The sequence below is a fragment of the Falco peregrinus genome, chromosome 10, assembly GCF_023634155.1.
Source record: "Falco peregrinus isolate bFalPer1 chromosome 10, bFalPer1.pri, whole genome shotgun sequence".
NCBI classification, from domain to species: Eukaryota; Metazoa; Chordata; class Aves; order Falconiformes; family Falconidae; genus Falco; species Falco peregrinus.
In genome coordinates, this window is record NC_073730.1 from 28,360,074 (window position 1) to 28,378,936 (window position 18,863).

An 18,863-nucleotide genomic window follows, 5' to 3' on the forward strand; every position below is an offset into this window, starting at 1 on the left:
TCTTACAGCCTTGCTGGGGCTTGGAATCAAAATTATTGATTGGTTTCTATATAGTTTCTGACCATCCGTACATTTCCTGTTTGGACACTAGCAGAGGGAGCACACTGAGAACAGGGGGTGGGCAATCTCCCTGCCTTAAGCACAGGTGTCTGGCACCACAACTGCCTGGTGCAGCAACCTGAGTTTTGCTGAGTTCCTGCTTCTCTAGATACATCTTCTTAGGGATATTCTTAGATACTTAGGGAACAAGTCATGCGGCACCCCAGATACATGCAGGTACTGAGAAGGGATGGGGCATAAGACCATGTCCCATCACTCGAACTCATAGGGATGTTTCCCATTGCTGCTAACTCGGTTTTTGCATGCTTTCATGAGATGCCCTTCTTGCAGAACAGCCAATTATGATAGCCTTCAGGCAAAAACTCTCCAGTGTTTGGTAAGAAAACATTCCAATGAATGGCTGTGTGCAGCGGGATTAAAGTAGAACAAAATTATGGTAGCGATATGCCTCTGCAAGGCATTTGGCCATAGGGTATGAAGTGTTATCTTGCTCACCCTTTAATTTATTTCCTTTTTTGTTTGTCAGGCACGTTGTGTGTTTAGCAGTCTGAGGTGTTTCACAAGAATTGTTTTGAGGACAGTAGTTGTGTCTTGGACCAACCTGAACTCCCCCTCTGTGCTCGACCAGCACGACACCACTAATTGCTAAAGAAACAGAAAGTCAGGCTTAACTGGGAACGCTTCATGGGAGAAAATAAATTCCATATCCATTACCATGCTACTACCGGCTATGATGGATTAGCATTTTTTATCTCCTCAGCTCTTTGCCCATGGATTGATGACTCATCTGATTGGGAGTATCTTGTATTTTCCACTTGACAAGCACACAGTTCTACCAGAATCGATGAATAAGCATGAAGTGCTTCCCTTTCATTTCACCTGGGAAGGGCTGACGCTGGGCGGGAGAAGGCCTGGACTCACCGCCGGGGCTCGGCACGCCGTGTTCGCCGCCACACTAGCGGGGAAGCCTGACCCGCTGCAGGGCCACAGCTGCGGGTGCAAAGGCCCGAGGGGCGGGAACAGCAGCGCCGCTGCGAGCGCGGCGCCTCACCAGCCTTTCCCCCTCACCGGGGCGGCATGGCGCTCCGCGGCGGCGGGGCGAGGCCGGAGCACCGGCTGGAGCCGGCGGCCCTTGCCCCTTCCCCCGGCGGGGGCGAGCGTGTCCCCGGGGGCAGCCAAGGTGGGTCGTGCTGAGGCGCTCGCGCGCTCCCGAGGCGCGGGCTCCTGAGGCGAGGCGGAGCGCGGGAAGGGTGAGGCCGCCGGCGGGGCGAGGCGTGAGGCGGCGGCGAGGGGCTGCGCCGTACCCGGCGCTGGCCGCCCCCTCCCCACCGAAGAGCAAGTCACTAGCGGGACAGCGACGTTCGCGGCGTGCCCGGGTGCCGGCAGCCAGCCGGGATTGCCGTCCCGCTCCCGGCATGGGTGCCGCGGCCGCCCCTCAGACAGCGAACCGGTGAGGCGGCGGGCGCGTGGTTACGGTTCGGCGTAACGTGTTACTTTTCCATCGCAGTTCTGAGGCTGTTTCTGTGAGGAACAAGCGTGGTTTGGATTTTTTTTATCATCCCCCCCCCCCCGTTTTTTTGTCACGTCGCCCCCCCCCGCCCAGGAATCCTGCTTTGCTGAAGAGCTAGCGTGTCTTTGAGCAGGTGGCTCCGTGCCTGCGCACCCTCGCACCCCTCAGGGCAGCCGCGGCCGGGCGGCTGTGGGTGTCCCACGGGCGTTCCCCGTGCCCCTCTCCCATTCTGAAGGCACTCGGTACGAAATGGCGAAATAAACCAGGAACAGCTCCCCGCCGCGAATCCTTCTGCCTACAGCGCGTAGGTGCAGCCGCAGCGGGCGGCGGGGAGCGCCTCCCGGCCGAGGGCGCAGCCGTGCGGGGCGCGGGGAGCCCGCGGGCCGCGCCTCACGCAGCCCCTCTGCCTGCGGCTGGTCTGCCGCGCCCCGCCGGTGCCGCCCTCCGCGCCCGGGGGTGTGTGTGCGTGCGCGGGCGGGAGGCCCCGGCTGCGGGGCTGGCGGGCTCGGCGGGACCCCGCGGGGGGTGAGCGAGCCGGGCTCCCTCCGCGGCGCGGTGCGGTGCGGCCCCCTGCGCCCGGTGACTCCTCCCGCTCCCCGCCCGTGACGCCCGGCGGTAGGCGGCCGGGCCGGAGGTGGCGGCGCGGCCCGCCCGGCCCCCCGCGCCGCGGGGCGGGAGTGCGGCAGGCTCCGCACTGCCTCCCCGGCGGTGCCGCAGTGCCGTGCGCTGCCGCTGGGGGCGGCCAGGGGGCGCTGGCAGCCGGTAGCTGCGGCGGCCTTGGCCGCGGAGCCAGCGAGCGAGCCCGGCTGGCAGGCGGCGAGGGCGGGCGCCGGCCTCTCCAGCGCTCGCGGGGTCTGCGGGGCCCGCCCGGGAGCGGACGGCGGCGGCGGAGCGCGGCCCCGGGGGATCCCCCTCGCCATGCAGACCCGGCGGCTCCTGCTGCCTCCCGAGGTGAGTGAGCGGCGCCCAGCCCTCCGCCCCCGGGCCCGGGAGGCCGGGGTATCCCGCTCCCCAGGCCCCCCGCCGCCCGGAGCGAGGCCCCGCGGGCGGGCGGGCGCGGAGGGCTCCGGCGCCTCAGCGGAGCCGCCGTATCGCCGACACAGCCCCAGCCCAGGGCCCGGGTGCCCCCTCACCCCGCCGCCCTTGTCCCCCTGCACGCCGCCAAGGGGAGAGGCGTCTCGGCGCCGAGGGGGATGGCGGCGATCCCCACTCAGCCCTCACCGGCGGCGACGCTGGTCCTCCGAGCCCCCTCCCCGCCATTCCCCTCCGTTCCCGGGTGCCGCTCGCCGGGTGCCCGGGACTGGGTGACCCCCTCACCCGGCGCGGCCGGGGCACCTTTCTCCCCAGCCGGCGGTCCTGGAGGAGGGGAGGGAGCTCCTGCTGCCCTCCGCCATCGGGGCTCCCCCCGGCCCCCCCGTGTGCCGCCGGTGCCGGGCCAGGCGGGGCAGTTCCCGGGCCGCGCCGTGCGCAGGGCAGCCAGCGGGCAGGCTCGGCTGCCGGCCCGGCCAGGGGAGGATCCCTGCCGGCATCTCGTGCCCTTTCCATGGCCTGGTCTCCGCGCTCTCCCCGGGCAGGGAATGCGACTTGCTCATCGCGATGTGTAACAAGTCACTCCTGCAATGGTGGTAGTGGGGGAGGGGGAGGGGACGAGCGGGCGGGATGCGTTTTATAACATCTCTAATTACGTGAAACAGTGGTCATGTCTCGCGCTAAGAATAACTGGCACTCTTGGCATGTCAGACTTTCTGCAGAGGTGGGTTAGTTACTTGCTCATGAACGTTATGGTTAAGTAGGTACATATGATGGAGGGTGGCTGGAGAACTGTTTTTATCTCGTTAACCAGACTGAGAAACAAGTAGCAGATGGGAATTGATAGACTTTATGTTTTCGTGTTAACTATTTTGTTTATTTATAGACTAGATATCGCTGATTATTTTGTGACAGAGGTTTTTCAGGGAGTTTAATTTTTATGCCTGTTTTCTTTCAGTTCAAATATTAGAAGTTGACTGAATTCCAGCAATCTTTTTATTAAGTATGGTTGTATCAGGTTAGAATTTCTGAGTAACACTGCCCTCAGTGTTTTGGTCCAGGCTTAATCCAAAACTGGAAGGAACCCTTTATAAACAAATATAATAATAATAACAACAAAAACAACAAAAAAAGAACTCTACTTGAATAAAAGCTTTTATTTTCTTTGGACAGCATTTTACTGACTCGGCAGCGTTTTAAAACATCGTAATTAACTTCTATTAGCAAATAGTTTTTGATTACATGGAACAAATCCAGATTTTACATACACCTTCAGTAGTAGAAACGACATCAAAATCCTTTGTTAGTTCCTGAACCCAGTAGTGAGCTTCTTTTTATAAAGTTATGGCATGTGATACAGAATAAGAAGAGCAGTCTCCTTGACCCAAGAGAGGCAAAATTAAAAATCTCTTCAGAGGTTTGGGGAATCAGAAATGGAAGCTGAAAAGGGGCCTAAAACCTGAAACAAGCCTCCCTCTATCTCAAGCCCTGATAAACACGTAACAAGTTAGCACATTGTGATCTATTCTTATTGCTTAATGGTGCCTTTTTTAGTGTGTGAAAAAGGAAGAAAACCACCCCAAAACTGCAGTGCTGAGCCCTGATACTGGGTGTTATTTTTGTGTGTTAGCTTTGAGTCAGTTATTAGGCTGGGGATTAAATACTTTCAAACGCACATTTCAGGATCTGAGGCCCGGGGCTAAGACTGAGTTGAAATACAGTTTTTTTTTTTAGTTTGGCATAAAGTCTGACTGTGATTGTCTCAGGGAACAAAGGTAGAGACTGAACAAAGATGCAGTATTAAAACTTGTGGCCAAAGAATGATAAGCTTTTAATGTCTGTTGTTGCCTGTCCACTAGCTGTGCCAACTTTAGCAGAAAATAGCTTGCTAGTTTTCAGGTTTACAGGCTGTCTAAAAAAAAATTACCTGGCAATTATTTTGCAAAAGGATTAGAGTGGAGTTTTGCTTTTGAATAAAAGCTGGCCAAAAAGAAAGAGATTTTGGGAAGAAGTGGTGTATTCATGTTTTGTTGGTCGGGAAAATCTTTTGATGCACTAAGCTGAGAATCTTCCAAATAAAAGTGAGTTCCTTGACAGAAAATCAGATGAGGGATAATAGTTCCAGTGCACGGTTAGTCTGTGTGCTGATTAATTGGAGATCTTTTCCAGAACATTGTTAGAAGACAGCAGTATATTCGTAGACTACTTTGAAAGTTTTATATGAAGGCTAGTCTTTTTTATTTTTTTTGTGATTGGGATTAAAGTTTCTAAAGAAATTGAAAGGTGGCCTCTTCTAGAGCTCTATTTGTGATTCTTTATGAGACTTGAACTTTGAAATGAACAGAAATGCAAACTAAAATGCTCGGTTTTCCCTGCTGTTTATGTGAAGCATTAAAAAACATGTCTGTACAGTGACACTTAAAAATTTACAAAGCTTTTTGTATTGATGAGAAATAGATCATCAAGAGTAAGTGGCTGAAAGTAAGAGAAAGTACTGAGGTTTAGGTGATAGAAACAGCTTTTACTTCTGTGTTGGCTACATCTTGCAACACTGGGAAAATTACATCAATTAATGTAAATGGATAGGAAGTTTTAAAAGATACATCAAGGATCCTTCATTGACACAGTAGTTTCTACTTAAATTAGAACTTTGGATACATATTTGTACAAATTTGGCTAGTGACTAGAGCAAAACACTATATACAGTTATCAAAAGAATAGCACACTGAAAAATCAGCATGATGCAAGTAATATAATACATACTATAGATATTACATGTAAATAATATATAGAATTAATATATAAATAAAAACCATTATTTATTTTATAGACGTAAATTATTCTATTTTTACAGACAAAGTACTTTCCTACTTATTGTTTGGTTGACTGGGTTTCACTTAATTGCAACTAAAGTGTAACATCATTATTTTTTTTTTAATCTAGCTGTTAAGGTTCTTTTTAAACATTGAACATTTGAAGATTTTAAGGTGCCCTGTTAAATTTTAATGAGTGTAATCCTCAGCTAGTGTTTATGGGAAGGAATGAATGTGAGTGTCATACCTAGGGTATTAAACTATGTCATTCCTTTAAATGTTATTTTCTAGAGAAAATGACAAGATGTTGCAGGTCCCAGGACCTTTTAATTGGGATTAATGGAATACTGCACTCAGTACTTTGGTCTTTGTCAGATATTTGTTTCCTGAATGTGCTTTATAATGACTTCTCCCTTTTGCACTGTATACACGTAGAGTTAGGAATATTTAGGAATGCTACTATTCAGATTGCCGTAGCAGGCAGGTGAAATAGGGAAAATACTTTAAAGGTGAATTTATATGTACTCTTTCACTGAATCTTTCCAGTATCGTTTATTACTGGAGTATTACAACGGTAGTTATATGACTGTTGTACTGCTAGAAGCGATAAGTAGAAATGTGTAACACTGATACCTGTTTTTCAGAAATAACAGCCCTCCAACTAGTACATCAGCATCGTATAGGGTGAAGGTGAATGGTAGAAGAGATCCGTAAAGGATCACTTAAACTATTTTAAAGGTTATTACTAAAGAAATCTAACTAATTTAAAAACATAGGTTAAAGACAAACAGTGCATGGCCAGGAACATATGGGTAACAACACTAGGTAAATTGTTCCCTTTGTATTCTTCCATCCTGATCTGCTTGAGTAGGAGTTGACTTAAAGAAGCAAGTCCAGACAGTTGACAAAAAAAGAAGGGGGGGGCAGGGAGGAGAAAGAAGAAAGATGATGAAAGTATGTGAAAAACAGGTGTGGAGTCACAATCTGTGGATTTTCAGTGTTTTGTAAAGTGTGGAGCTCCGAATAACCTGAGTGATGTCTTCAGTCCATGTATAAACTAAGGCAATGGTTGTCTTAGTTATGAAGGCCAGTGAGGAGAGAGCTTAAAGAAACTTTAATGTTGTTTTGCTTCCATGTAAAACTTGATGATTTGGAAATGTCAGTATGTGGCAGTCTGACCATATGTTATGTTTTGAGGGTTTGGTGTCCATATATTAAATGTTTCACATACTTTTTCCCCAGTGTCCACTGTATGTTGGGCAAATGAAAACATGGGCTTCAATCTTGGATTTCAGCTTGCGTTGTTGTTTGTTTTTTGTTTAGCAATTTAGCAATTTAGCAAACCTTCATACTGAATTATTTGCAGATAACGCTAATGGCTGTACCTTCTTTCTTCAGTCTCTATGTTGTATATAGAATATCTTTGTCTTGTTTGTTATATTTGTTAATGTTACTTAGATCTCTGATATATTAATGGCAACTGAAGCTTCAACTCTACCTTATGAGTTGGTGGGGTCACCGTACTATCAGTTCTTTAAGGCAAGAGTCTTCACTGAAGGTCCAGGAGCATTCTAGTATGCTCTGCTAGGATTGTCTAGGTTTTTCTGTCAGGAGTTGTATTGCAATGCTACTAGTGTATATTTTGCTTCTGTTTTCTATACTTCTCCCCCCTCCTTTTAATAACAATAGGGAGATTGATGAATTTTTAAAAAGAGATTAATTGCATAATGACATTGAGTAGGACTTTACAACTGGAAATGGTATTAACAGTTAATAAGTTTTCTTAAAATTGTTCTGTTGGATTTCTGTTACTGGTTTGGTTCCAACATTGTAATAAAGGTGGAAAGCCTTCTAGTGGAGGCTTGAGGCATCAACTGATACTTTAGATGCTGATGCTGTTTAGGGTATGGCTTTGTATATAAAATAATGCAGTAATGTGAATATTTTGAACCTTTGCTTGTGTTGAGTCCAGTTGAGAGTTAGAAAAGAAATGTTATCTACCAAATTATGACTATACTTACTGGTAATGTTTCATTGTGACCCTTACTGACTTCTTGTACTTCAGTTTGGCCAAAGAGCAGTTGTGGGCCTGCATAAAAAGGCAAAATAGTTAGTATATGTCTTTACTTCAGTGCCCTTTTTTTTTTTATTATTTTTTTCCCCTTAGTGAAGTGGTAGCTGGGAGGAACCTGTCCTTCCCTCTTCCCAGCACACAAAGAACACAGAGGTCATTTCCTATCAGGTGATAATTTGAAATTAGGCCATACTTATGTCAGAAATTCATGTGTGCTCTATCAATTATGGAAGTGCCGTAGCTGTCCTAGTAACACTTACCAGCCTTACTTCTGGATTCTTGCAATTTTAAAAATTACTATAATAGGAAAGTTTTTGTTTACTTATATGATATACTGAAGCCCTTTTCTATAAATAATAATAAATAAAACTCTTTATACACGTGCTCTGACTACAACATTTATATTTCAGTCTAAGTTTAATATTTTGCTTGGGGAAGTAATATGGGTGAAATGCATTAAAAAATTCATAGAAGATGATCAATGGAGAAACATGAATGGGTACTTTTTTAAAAAAAGTAGTATGATGAACTTAAAAGGAGTTGGTAATGTTCAGTGTACGAAGCAGATCAAAGAGCTTTCTAAATCGCATAATAGCTTCTTTATCTGTGAATGTCACTGACTATTAGAGGAGCTCTTCTATTTCCAGATCCAGTTTTGTAGTGTCAAAATTCTGCTTTGAACTCAGTGTACATGTTGACTTACCTGTTAGTACTCCAAGTGTGATCTAGAAAGTTGATTTAGGATCACTAACATAAAGGCCAAGCCATTTGAAACTGAATTTATCGTGTATATAGTTGTTATATTCAAGAAGAATTGGCAAATCATGTGAATATGCATAAAGTTTATTGCTTGATCTGTTGGCCAGTCAGATTATTGGAAGTTTGGGAGATACTATAGGACAAAAATTACAGGTGTTTTCAGATCTGTGATTTTTTTGTTTCTTAGTTATTATTTACTGTATTTATCTTATATTTCTTTTAATACAGACAATGAAACTGTTCTGTCATCTTTTCCTTTTCTTCTTCAGCAGCTTTGATTCCTCCCCCATTTTTTTTAATTGTTGGATTTTAGGAGAAAGTTTTAAGAATGGTGTCATAAGCAGTAAAATATGGGGCCCAGTTTCTGGTGATCTAGATCCCTCTGGTCTGTGTTGTGCTCAGCCCTCATTCTGATCTTGGGTGTGCTGCACACCCAGTATCTCTGAGGTAGACTTTGGTGATCTGTGTGGGGGTGACATGGGTAATCCCTGCCCCAGTCATCTGCTGAAGACGCCAGGCAGAATTAAATTTGTATTCTGTCTTCAAGTTCTGCAGCTCTCAGCTTTGCATATCAATTCAAACAAAATCAAATTAGTTTTGTTTCTGCACTAGCTAGGGCAGTGCAGTGACTGAAAAGTAGCATTTGCTTTTTCTGCAGGTGTTGTAGAGAAGGAAAGGCAAGTGGGACTCAGTAATGTATTGTGGAAAAGGGGTGGCTGTCTGGTGCTGGTGATTTCTTAAATAAGCATGCTATGAAAGAGAAGAGCATGTATCTTGGATCTCCGTGTGTGTCACTTCTACTAACTGTTGAATAGGGATAATGCTTACCTGTCTTTTTAGGACATCACAGATCCAAGGAGCATGTTGCCTGATGTCATGCAAGACCGAGGACTGAGAACTGGGCTTGGTTAAGCTGATGTTTAAAAGAGCAGAGTGATTCTTGGATTGAGTCAGTGCAGTGCGCTGGTCCAGTGATAAAGCAGCTCCCATCATTCTAGTTCAAACAGTGGGAATCTAAATCCAGATTAATTTCTGATGGCTTGGATTTATTTTCCACCCATACTTCCTTAGAATTTGTGAAAGATTTTGTAAGTAGTGGGGAAAGACTTACAAGATCTGAAGATGAAGATAACTATGTTTTGTTTTGAATTAGAGGATGTGTTTGAATGCGTTTTGTAGTGTGAACAGAATCTGATGTTACATGTACCAAAGTCCTTTGAGATACCTTATTGGTAAGCATATTGTTCTACCATCAGTGGAATGAAAGAAACTTTTTTTTGGTGTAGACTTAAATACTTTTTGCTCCTTAGTGCCTCTTCCCTTCCTTCCCCCTCTGCAGTAACCCCAGCTTTCTCACATAACACCATAATTCTCTCTTTTTTCCAGAGCTGTGTGGGTATTGATTGCCCAGCAGATTGCTGCCAAAAATACATATAGCAGCTTGCTTTTCCCTCAGAAGACAGTCATTTGGATTTGGTTTTACTGTGCAGATACTAATTTTCAGGAACTATTTTTTTTTTTTTTAAAGATGAGCATAAAGAATAGTAAGTGAACAATGTGATCCCATAATCTTCATTTCTGTAGGAAATTAGATTTAAGATACAACACTTGAATAGTGATAGTAACTGAACATTTACCAGTACACAAGTCCTCTTCTTATTTGTGTTACTGAGACTGTGAATACAGAGTTTTCTTGGTAGGGTAGAGGAGACACAAAAGTTAAATGATTAAAATATATTCAGCAAACCAATCATGTCAATATAACTTTTTTTATTTCCTATCTGCACTGTAATACAGATAAATGAACATTTAGTATGAATTGGGATTGCATAAGAGGAATGTTCCCTTTTTGCCTATTTTTTATTTTTTTTCATTTATCTGGCAGCCTTTTTGAAATTGCGTGTCCTTCTACAATCCTGTAGAAACACATGCTATTGCTTGCTTCTGAGGGGTGTTTCAGAGGGGGAGGCACAGGTATCTGATTTACACCCTTTTGGGGGTTTATACTTCAGAACACGGCTACTGCTTCTGTTTGATGGATTAGCAGAGCATATTGGTTGTCATGATGTTACAAAGTTACATTGTGAGTGCTATATTGGTTAATTCAAAATGAGTATTTTAATGAGCTCTTATTTGGTGAAGCTGAAAGTATGTGCAAAGCCCACTTCTTAGGTTATATTATTAACAGATTGCTTTGAATAGAATATATATAGAAACAGCCTCTTAACTGAAACATCAAATTGCAATTGGCTGTGGGAATTTCATACTGTGTTTTTGTACAAATGATGAAGGCTGAATAAAACTCCAGGATACTTCATGTATTTCACAGTTCTTGTTTCTTTTATAAATACAGCTTTAAAAGGTCATTACTTTAAGCATTGGTCTACTTACATACTTTTGTGCTTTCAAGTAATTGTATTAGTATACTGGCCTAATAGCTTCTGTATTGTATATACCTTAGTTTTAGTTAACAAGTCACCTGTAAAATGCATTTTAACCTATCGTTGGAATTTGTACATAGATTTTTATTTTTTTCTATATTCCTGTAGAATGAACATGGGTTTTATTATGATGAGAATTAGAAATAACTTCTTGAGACTCCTGGGCAATAGATACATGTATATGTAGTGGTTTTGTTGCCTCATTCTTTTCCTATAATGCCCTTTGTGGTTATATTTTATCTTTTTTAAATATTTTTTTCTTATTATTGCCATTAACCTTAATTTCTGTACAGATGGCTTGTAGATGCAGTTGTACCTTCTACTTTGAGGAAATGTATAATAGTAGCTCCTCTGTAGTTAATAAAACTTCTCTTAACTAGAGGTGTGAAATACTTAGATGCCTGAGGAAAGAAGGTAGCTGTGCTGATCCTGGATGTTGAGTACCCAGTGTGGGTACATGTCAAAAATTTTATTTCACAAGCTAAAAGGCGAAGGGTTTAAATGAATTTGTGAAGGAGCCATGCTGACAGTAAATAACAATGAGGATAGAAGGCAGCTTTACAGTTACAATGTTGCCTTATGATTTGACTGTTATTTTGGCCACTACTCCTCCTGCCCCATAGCTGTTTTGTCTAAAGACTTTCATTTATGTTTGTGAAATGGATGCATCACCATTGCTATTGGGTTTGTTCCCACCATTCCTAGAAGTGAGGAATGATATCATGTGGTTAATAGGGTTATTTACAACTGGTTTATACCAGTAGATCTGAATAGTGATGTTGAAATGTGTCGGGTTTCTCTCTCTCTTTTTTTTTTTTTTCATTCTTTTATTTTATTGGTCAGAGAAGGAAGGAAACATGGGTAGGGAGAAAAAAAAAGGATGCAGAAAGAAGTGATTGACGAAGGAATGTGCGTATACTACAGTCTTAGAAGGAGCTGTAAAGCAGAAGTAGGGATTCATGGCTGAGCAGAATCAACTGCCATATCAGTGGACAAAAGAAGTGGCAGAGATTTCTGAGTTTTGGACTATCTGAGAAATGCATCTGAGCTTACGAGGATTTGGTGTTCCTAGAGCTTTGTAAGAGTTCTGAAAACTATATTTTGACTCAATAATAATGAATTATTTCAATTTTAGATGTTTTTTTTTTAATCTGGTAAGCCTTTATTTCCTGGGACTGCCAACAATGATACAGAACTATGGGCACTTAGTTTTATAATTAAAACTTCTCTGAGTCTTACATAAATTTTAAGTAAAAGTCATGATTGGTATATTGCACCACTGGAGCAATGAAATACAAAAAGCTTTACAGCGAATCTGAATGCAAGTTACTCACCATTTCTGTTGGTTATGCTTAGTCCCTTCAGCACTGTTAAAAGCATGTTAATGGACCTCAGCATAAATGAGAATGATACTCAAAAATAGCAGTTTCAGTACACACTGTTGCCATGGATGTATTGAGTTGTATTGAGTGAGTTACTAGTTACAGATGACTTGAGATGTAATGCACTGTGAGCATCAGCAATGTAGTTATTAGATCATGATCACAAATGTGGGAGTGAACTTTGCTACATTTGACAAGACAGCAATGTTTTATAATGTGTTAGTATCGTGTGCGCACGTGTATATATATGTTTGATCTTGGCATGATATGAATAGAAAGGTCAACACAAAATAGAAATTAGAAGTTCCTTTGAGGTAATTTCAGGTTGAAGGGAATATGAAAGAAAAAAAAAATCATTGATCTCTGAATTTATTTTCAGGGATGCACGGTAATCCAGCTCTACCTAACAGGATTTGAGAAATAGTAACTGTTTGCTGTCTATAATTGTATTTGTTTAAAATATGTATGTGGAAGATTTTAGAACACAGTAATGTTACATAGCTATCAAATGAGTAAAAATGACCACAGCAGTGTTGGAAGAAGGGTGTATCCATGTGTGTTGATAAAGGCAGCTTTGGGAGCTGATTGACTGCTCTTCAGTAGAGAGTGACTGTAGACTTTCAGACTTTTTTTCTGTACCGATTGTCAGATTGTCCTTTCTCTAAAGAGCAGCTGAGTGTATAAATTGTATCACTTCTAGCAGCTTCTTTCCCCAGTGGGTACAACACAGAATTGATGGGCTAGTAAATGGTAGCAAAGCAGTTTCCCTCTTTGCCTGTTGTCCTTTTCATCTGTCCCATTCTGGTTGTGTGTCAATTCTGGCTTTATGGTCAGGTACGGATTTTGCTCACAGTACCTGCAAGTGTTGGCCCCTCGTGGGTTTTATAAAAAGCACAGTTCCTTGGCAGTTGTAGGCATTATTTAGTGATTCTAGAGGACCTTAGTTTTTCCCTTATTTCCCAAATCTAAAAAAACATCTGAAACAATGATCAGTATATCTGGGATTCATTCTTGTTTCTACCCTACATTAGAAAGAAGAAAAACTTCTACTGAAGTATTAGAATACAGGGTTAATCCACTCTGAGATACATAGTGTGTGACTTCAAACAATTTTATTCTTCAAATCTGTTAAATGTTAACTTCTAATAGTCAAACCCTTGTTTCTTAAATAGAGAAACATAAAAAGTAATCTCATAAGCCCATTTATTCTATATGTTTTACTTCAGTTTGTATTTGAACAAAGTTATATAACAGTTTCAGTTTGGTATGTTAAAGGTATCATTTTTTTAAAAAACCACATTGTTACATTGGTGACATTACATGGAATCCATGCACAGATGCAGAAACATGATTTCATATTAAATTTATATTTAATACACTGCATTTTTTTAATGTGGTTTACAATATTTTGAACTTGGAAATTGTATCAAGCAAGTATTACAAAACATTAGATTTATAAAACACTAAATTTTGAAGTGAGCTCTATGAGCGTTTGAGTAAGCTCAGGAAAGGATTTTCTCTTTTTTTCCAACTGCGTTCCTCTGGAAAAACTTGCATGGAAGGCAGCACTGCAGTGTAAACCTATCTATTTGTTCTTCCATAGAGCTGGGGATGGATACTTTTCAAGGCAGTCGAAAATAGTTATGTAAGAAGGACGCATAGTTCCCGTCTCCAGGTGCTGAGGGTCCTGCCTCTGCAGTGTGCTGAGGGAAGTACCGGCTTTTTGGCAAGGCTGGGTTTTGAGTCAAGAAATAAATCAATTTCTTTCTCCTTGAAATAGTAAAAAGGGTAGGCAATGGAATTTATTTTCTACTGTAAACTGTTACAAAGCAGGTATCCTTTTCAGTTTGGCTGCTCACTCTTATTTACTGGAGGACAAAGGTTGATAACACTGCTATAATTTTTCTTGTCTCCCTGTTACTTTTGACTGTGATACTTTCTATGATGCTTCTTTGAAGTTGCTGCTCTTTTCACTGCTTTACTACTGCTCTGGCATGTGTGAATGTCTCCTTATGGAAACTTGGCTGGAGACAAAAGTGAAAATAATAGCTTTAAAATGGCATGGGGAAAAGTCAAGGGGAAAGATGCAAATATGAGCAGAATAATTCAGGAGACTGTCTTCTGCTTTAGATACTGTCCATCTCTGTTCAGTTGATTGGAAAAAAAGACAAACCAATGCAACACTGAAATAGTTCATCTTTTGTCAGCATTCATGGGTAGTGAGCTGGTACAAAGTGTTGTATTACACAGAAATAGCCTGCCATGCCCCAGTCTACTCTTTGGTTAATTTACATTGATGAGTAGTAGGAACATCAGCAAATTATGGGAAATAAAAGTGAAGGTTACTTGGTCATCTTGACCTTTTGGTGTAGGAAAAGGATTAGCAGCGGCTGTACCTTGTTTATATTTGTTACATTTAATCTCTTGCTGCTGTTTTTAGTATTTTGTATACTAAATGGATTTATGGTGAGTTTTAATGGGATTTTCTAATCCTGAACTGTTTCCTAGACAAGGTATTTTTGAAAAATCTGTTATTATTTGAGTCTCTAATAGATTAGAATTTTAAAATACTTTTTTTTTTTTTTTCTGGTTGCATTGCATGGCTGCTAGTTTAATTTATTAATAGAGCAATTCATGTTAACAGGTTTAATTTGGGGCCTAATCCGAAGTCCTTGCTGTTGCAGGCATTTTCAAGCGTGTGACACAGACATTGCTACTGCTGTGTCACAAAATTTTATAATGCCTGCCCTTCCTTTTATTTAGCACACACTAGGTAGAAAGAGCCGCATACTTTGTCTTTGGACAGAATGAATAGCTGTTTGAGAGTCAATGGAGTGCTCAGGAATGGAGAGTGAAGCCTGCTTTCGTTCAGTCAGTATGGACATACTCTGCCCATGTAGATTGCAGGTGCTGCTGTTAAAGTGTGTCCTGAGACAGGTCTGGAGGACTGCCTTTGTGGAAGGATTGTGCCAGTGCAGGATTTAGTCTTTTTACTTACATTAATTCTTAAAAAATAATACAAACACCTGTTAGTGTGAAACTTGACTGAAAGTTGCCGCTTAATTTGATTCGCCAAGGAGGAGCCATTACGAAGTGACAGAATTGTTGGGTGCCTGGTAAATTACCATTATTCCAAGCATTTAATTACTTGAGTGAAGAAACCCCACTCTTCTCCCTTGTGAATATTTAGCTGATCAGATAAGATAATTCATATTGTATAACTGATGTGTGTCCTGAAACTTTCTACCTGTTTCCCTTCTTGTTTAATTATACTGCTTCCTGTTACTGTAACGCCCTGCTGTAGTATTTTTTGTTGTAGTTTTTATTCTTGCCAAGTTGGGACCTGAATACATCCCCTGTCTGTAGTCTCTCTGAATCTCCCATCTGATAGTTCCAGAGCGTAGACAAGATAGGAAGTTAAGATACCAGCAGTGAAATCTGGGTTTGCATTGAAGATAATGCCTAGTTCAACTAATCTAGCAATAATAAAGTGCCTTAAAATGGCTGCAAATGTATTCCTGCCTACTCAAAGACATCTCGCTGGTAGCACATTATAGAGTATCTGTAGTGTAGTTAAGAGCTGGATCCTTGCCAGTAGATGGAAGCATTTTTTAACATCTCTTTATGCTTTGAGCTTTTTCCACATTTTTTTAACATAGTATCAAAATTGCTTCTTTTTCAGTCTCTTTCCTTTTATTATAGGCTATTCCAGTTTGTGCTAGTTCAGATTACTTCCATTTGATGTTGTAAACATTTTTACATTCTTTTTAGTGGAAGATATTTCTAATTTTATATTTTTAGAGCTCTTCTCTTCTTCATCCTCTCTTTATTCTGGGCACGTCTCTGCGTGTCAAATTTCTCTTCAACTTCTGTTTTACGTTTGCAGTAATTGGCAGTCGCCCTCTTGGAGCTCCTGAGGGAAACCATACACGTAGGGTATAACCAAAGCAGCACCTGAGTGATACCACTGTAGGGCAGGAGACGGAAGAGTTCAGCCAACCATCAGCAGAAGAGATAAGAAACTGTGAAATGCTCAAAGCAGGCAAGCTGGAACATCAGAGTCACTGGGCTGCCTTCATTTGTAGTGATCTTAGGTCTCAGTAGGCACATAATTTTTAGGTGGTAGTGTATGTGTTTTTTCAAGTGTGACAGAACCTTTTTTTAGCAGTGTGTATGATTTGTGGAAAACCTAATAATCACCACGTTATAGCTCATTGTGAATATTTTTGGGTCTCCTTTGTAGCTTTCTTTTTGTACCTGATTTTTATTTTAATATGGTTCTCTTACATTAGCTTCTTATTGGAAAAAGAATTTGACTCTGTTGTGAACCTGATAATTTTTTCAGGAAACCCAAACCTTATAATTTACTTTCTAAAATTGCTTTTTGTTTAATTATATTACTTCCATATCTTTAAGCATGCTTTGATTTTTACATTGGTCTTTGTGAGAGTAAATGTTGAACTGTAAACAGAAAGCTCTAGGACCTCCAGGTAATATCTCTTCAAAGCCTTCTTTAGAAACTGGTAGCAATTGATTGGATCTGTGTTCTTCTGTGTTGAATGGTAACAGACAAAAAAGTTATTACCTGGGAGGAATGGAACAAGGAAGGTGGATCAGAATAAAAACAATGAATAATAAAGCTGTACTGTTGCCCTGAACACTTACCTAGAAGGTTTGTTGGCTTAGAGCACTGGTAACAGCACAGCACGTTTCAGCTGTAGGTTGCTAGGTCTGATCCATTTCTGATCAGTAAAGACTGAACTTTGTGGTTAATGTATGACTGACTGGTTTATGTGAAATGTGTTTGATGTTCATGATGCAGTTGTCAGGCCTTATCATAAATCACAAACAGAATTGTCATTGATTTATCTGTCTTTTCAAAGGGGTCATGAAAACTGAATCATTTTCCTCCACTTGCAGGCCAGGAGGGGACATGGTGGTGGTGTAGATAACCTTGCCCCACTGCCACGTGTACTTCACATCCTTTGAAAAAGCTTATCATTCTGATGCCTTCAGTGGAATTAAGTTTCCCTCACCTCCATTTCTGCATGCAAATGAAGCCTCTCTGAAAAACTTTGTAATGTAGTAATTTCTATTTCCCAAATATCCAAACCTTATCTTAGCTTATAGAGGTAGAAGTATCTTACTTGAATACAGGAACAGTTCTGTTGGCATACAAAGCTGTGGGGTTTTATTCTGACTTTGGAAATAGTACTACTAAGAGTGCTACTGTCCAGTTCATTAGTTTCCTGGAATTATTACTGTAGCTTATTTCTGAAAAGAATAATAAACAACCCTGGGAAAATTTTAGTATAACACTGCATATTGCTTTCATGCATGGAGAACTGTTTGGTGTTTTGATTTTTTGTTTTATGTTTTTTTGTTGTTGTTGCGGGGGTTTTTTTGGCTCATAATTTTGCTGGAGTTTTAAGATATTTTTTTTTCCTAACATATGCTGCTGCTTCATCAGAGCATCAATAAATATTTCAACTATCTAACAGGTCAAATACTGGCACCAGCAAACCTTAAAACATGAATTTAACTTTTCTCACTCCCTGTTCTTGTTGCACTGTTTGTCATAAACTAGTCTCTTTCTTTTGCTCATGACTCTGGTGGATTTCTAAGCTATGTTGACTGTTAAGATGCAGCCTGTGAAAATGAGCGCCTGACCTGTAGAAATGCTGTTGTTGGGAGAACAAGACAGTTTCTTCTGAAGAGAGAGAGAGAAGATGCCTTTAGGAAGTGAAGGGAGCCTAAGACTATAGGGGGAATAATTTGAAGACAAAACCAGTTGTATAGTGGTAACAAGATCAGTGGGAAGCTGATGAGTACAGTTTACAGAATTCAGAGGGCCATGAATTTTTGTTGAGTATCAAAGCTACTAGCTCTTTAATTGTAGTGTAATATAATTAACTTCAGAGGCTCGTTTTATAGATTAAGCATACAGTCAAGGTCATCAGGAATACAAGGACATTTGGACTTGCTGCATCACTTTGTGGGTTTACAGTTAGATGAAGAATAATAGTAGGTAGGTAGCAGTGTGGGGTTTATTAGCAGCTTTTTTCATGAAAATATTGGAGTGCAATAGTGGCATAGTGCATAGACCCCTGAATTTAAAGCTCTAAGTGTTACCCAAATAATTTGAAGGCTTGCAGCATTTGCCAAATGTGCCTGTGCTAGCTGCAGTCATACGTTGAAAAAACATGGTTTGTGGCAGAATTACCAATCATAAAATACATGTTTATTTTTTCTTTCTAGGATCAAGTAGAACACACTGATTCAGCAGAACTGGCTGGTTGTGCTGCAGTCATCATGAGTAGGCACAGGGTCATTCGTTTCTTAACATATGTATAAAAGGAAAAGGTAAGAGACAAGTTCTGTTTTAGAATATAATGATTCAGGGGTATGTACTTGTAATGCATGTATTTTATGGATGCTTATGGATATATATTTATATTCATATACCTCTATATAGAAGTGTATAGAGATATATATAGAAGATGATGGAGGATTTTTAGCATTTTGTTGTTTTGGTTTTTATTGAGAGTAATTGCCTTGTTTTAGAGCAAAGATGTGTCTTATTTTGTTTGGGGGAGTGTAGAAGCACGCAAAGTCTTTCTTCCTCAGTCTGTGCTGTAGGCAGAGCTCAGCAGTTAAAAACACAGCTATGGCTGAACTCTGAACAAGCTGTTCATTACAGCAAAGTTGCTTGACTTCTTCCGCCCAGGGGCAAATAATACAAAGATCATCAAAGGGAGCTGGAACAGTGTATGTGGACTTGACCATTGTTTCTCA

At 41.4% G+C, this 18,863-nt stretch overlaps 1 protein-coding gene across 2 annotated transcripts in view; it reads left to right on the forward strand.

Moving 5' to 3' along the window:
* Positions 1–1,095: 1,095 nt before the first annotated feature.
* Positions 1,096–18,863, forward strand: part of ZFYVE9 (zinc finger FYVE-type containing 9) — a 61,614-nt gene continuing 43,846 nt past the window's right edge. Inside the window, exons 1-2 of one of the 2 annotated variants that reach the window (XM_055814863.1) lie at positions 1,096–1,240; positions 18,327–18,431. The gene's annotated coding sequence lies outside the window, so the exon portion shown is untranslated. Of the gene's footprint in view, positions 1,241–2,295; positions 2,522–18,326; positions 18,432–18,863 lie in introns of those variants that run through there. The other variant, XM_055814862.1, reaches the window with a different exon arrangement.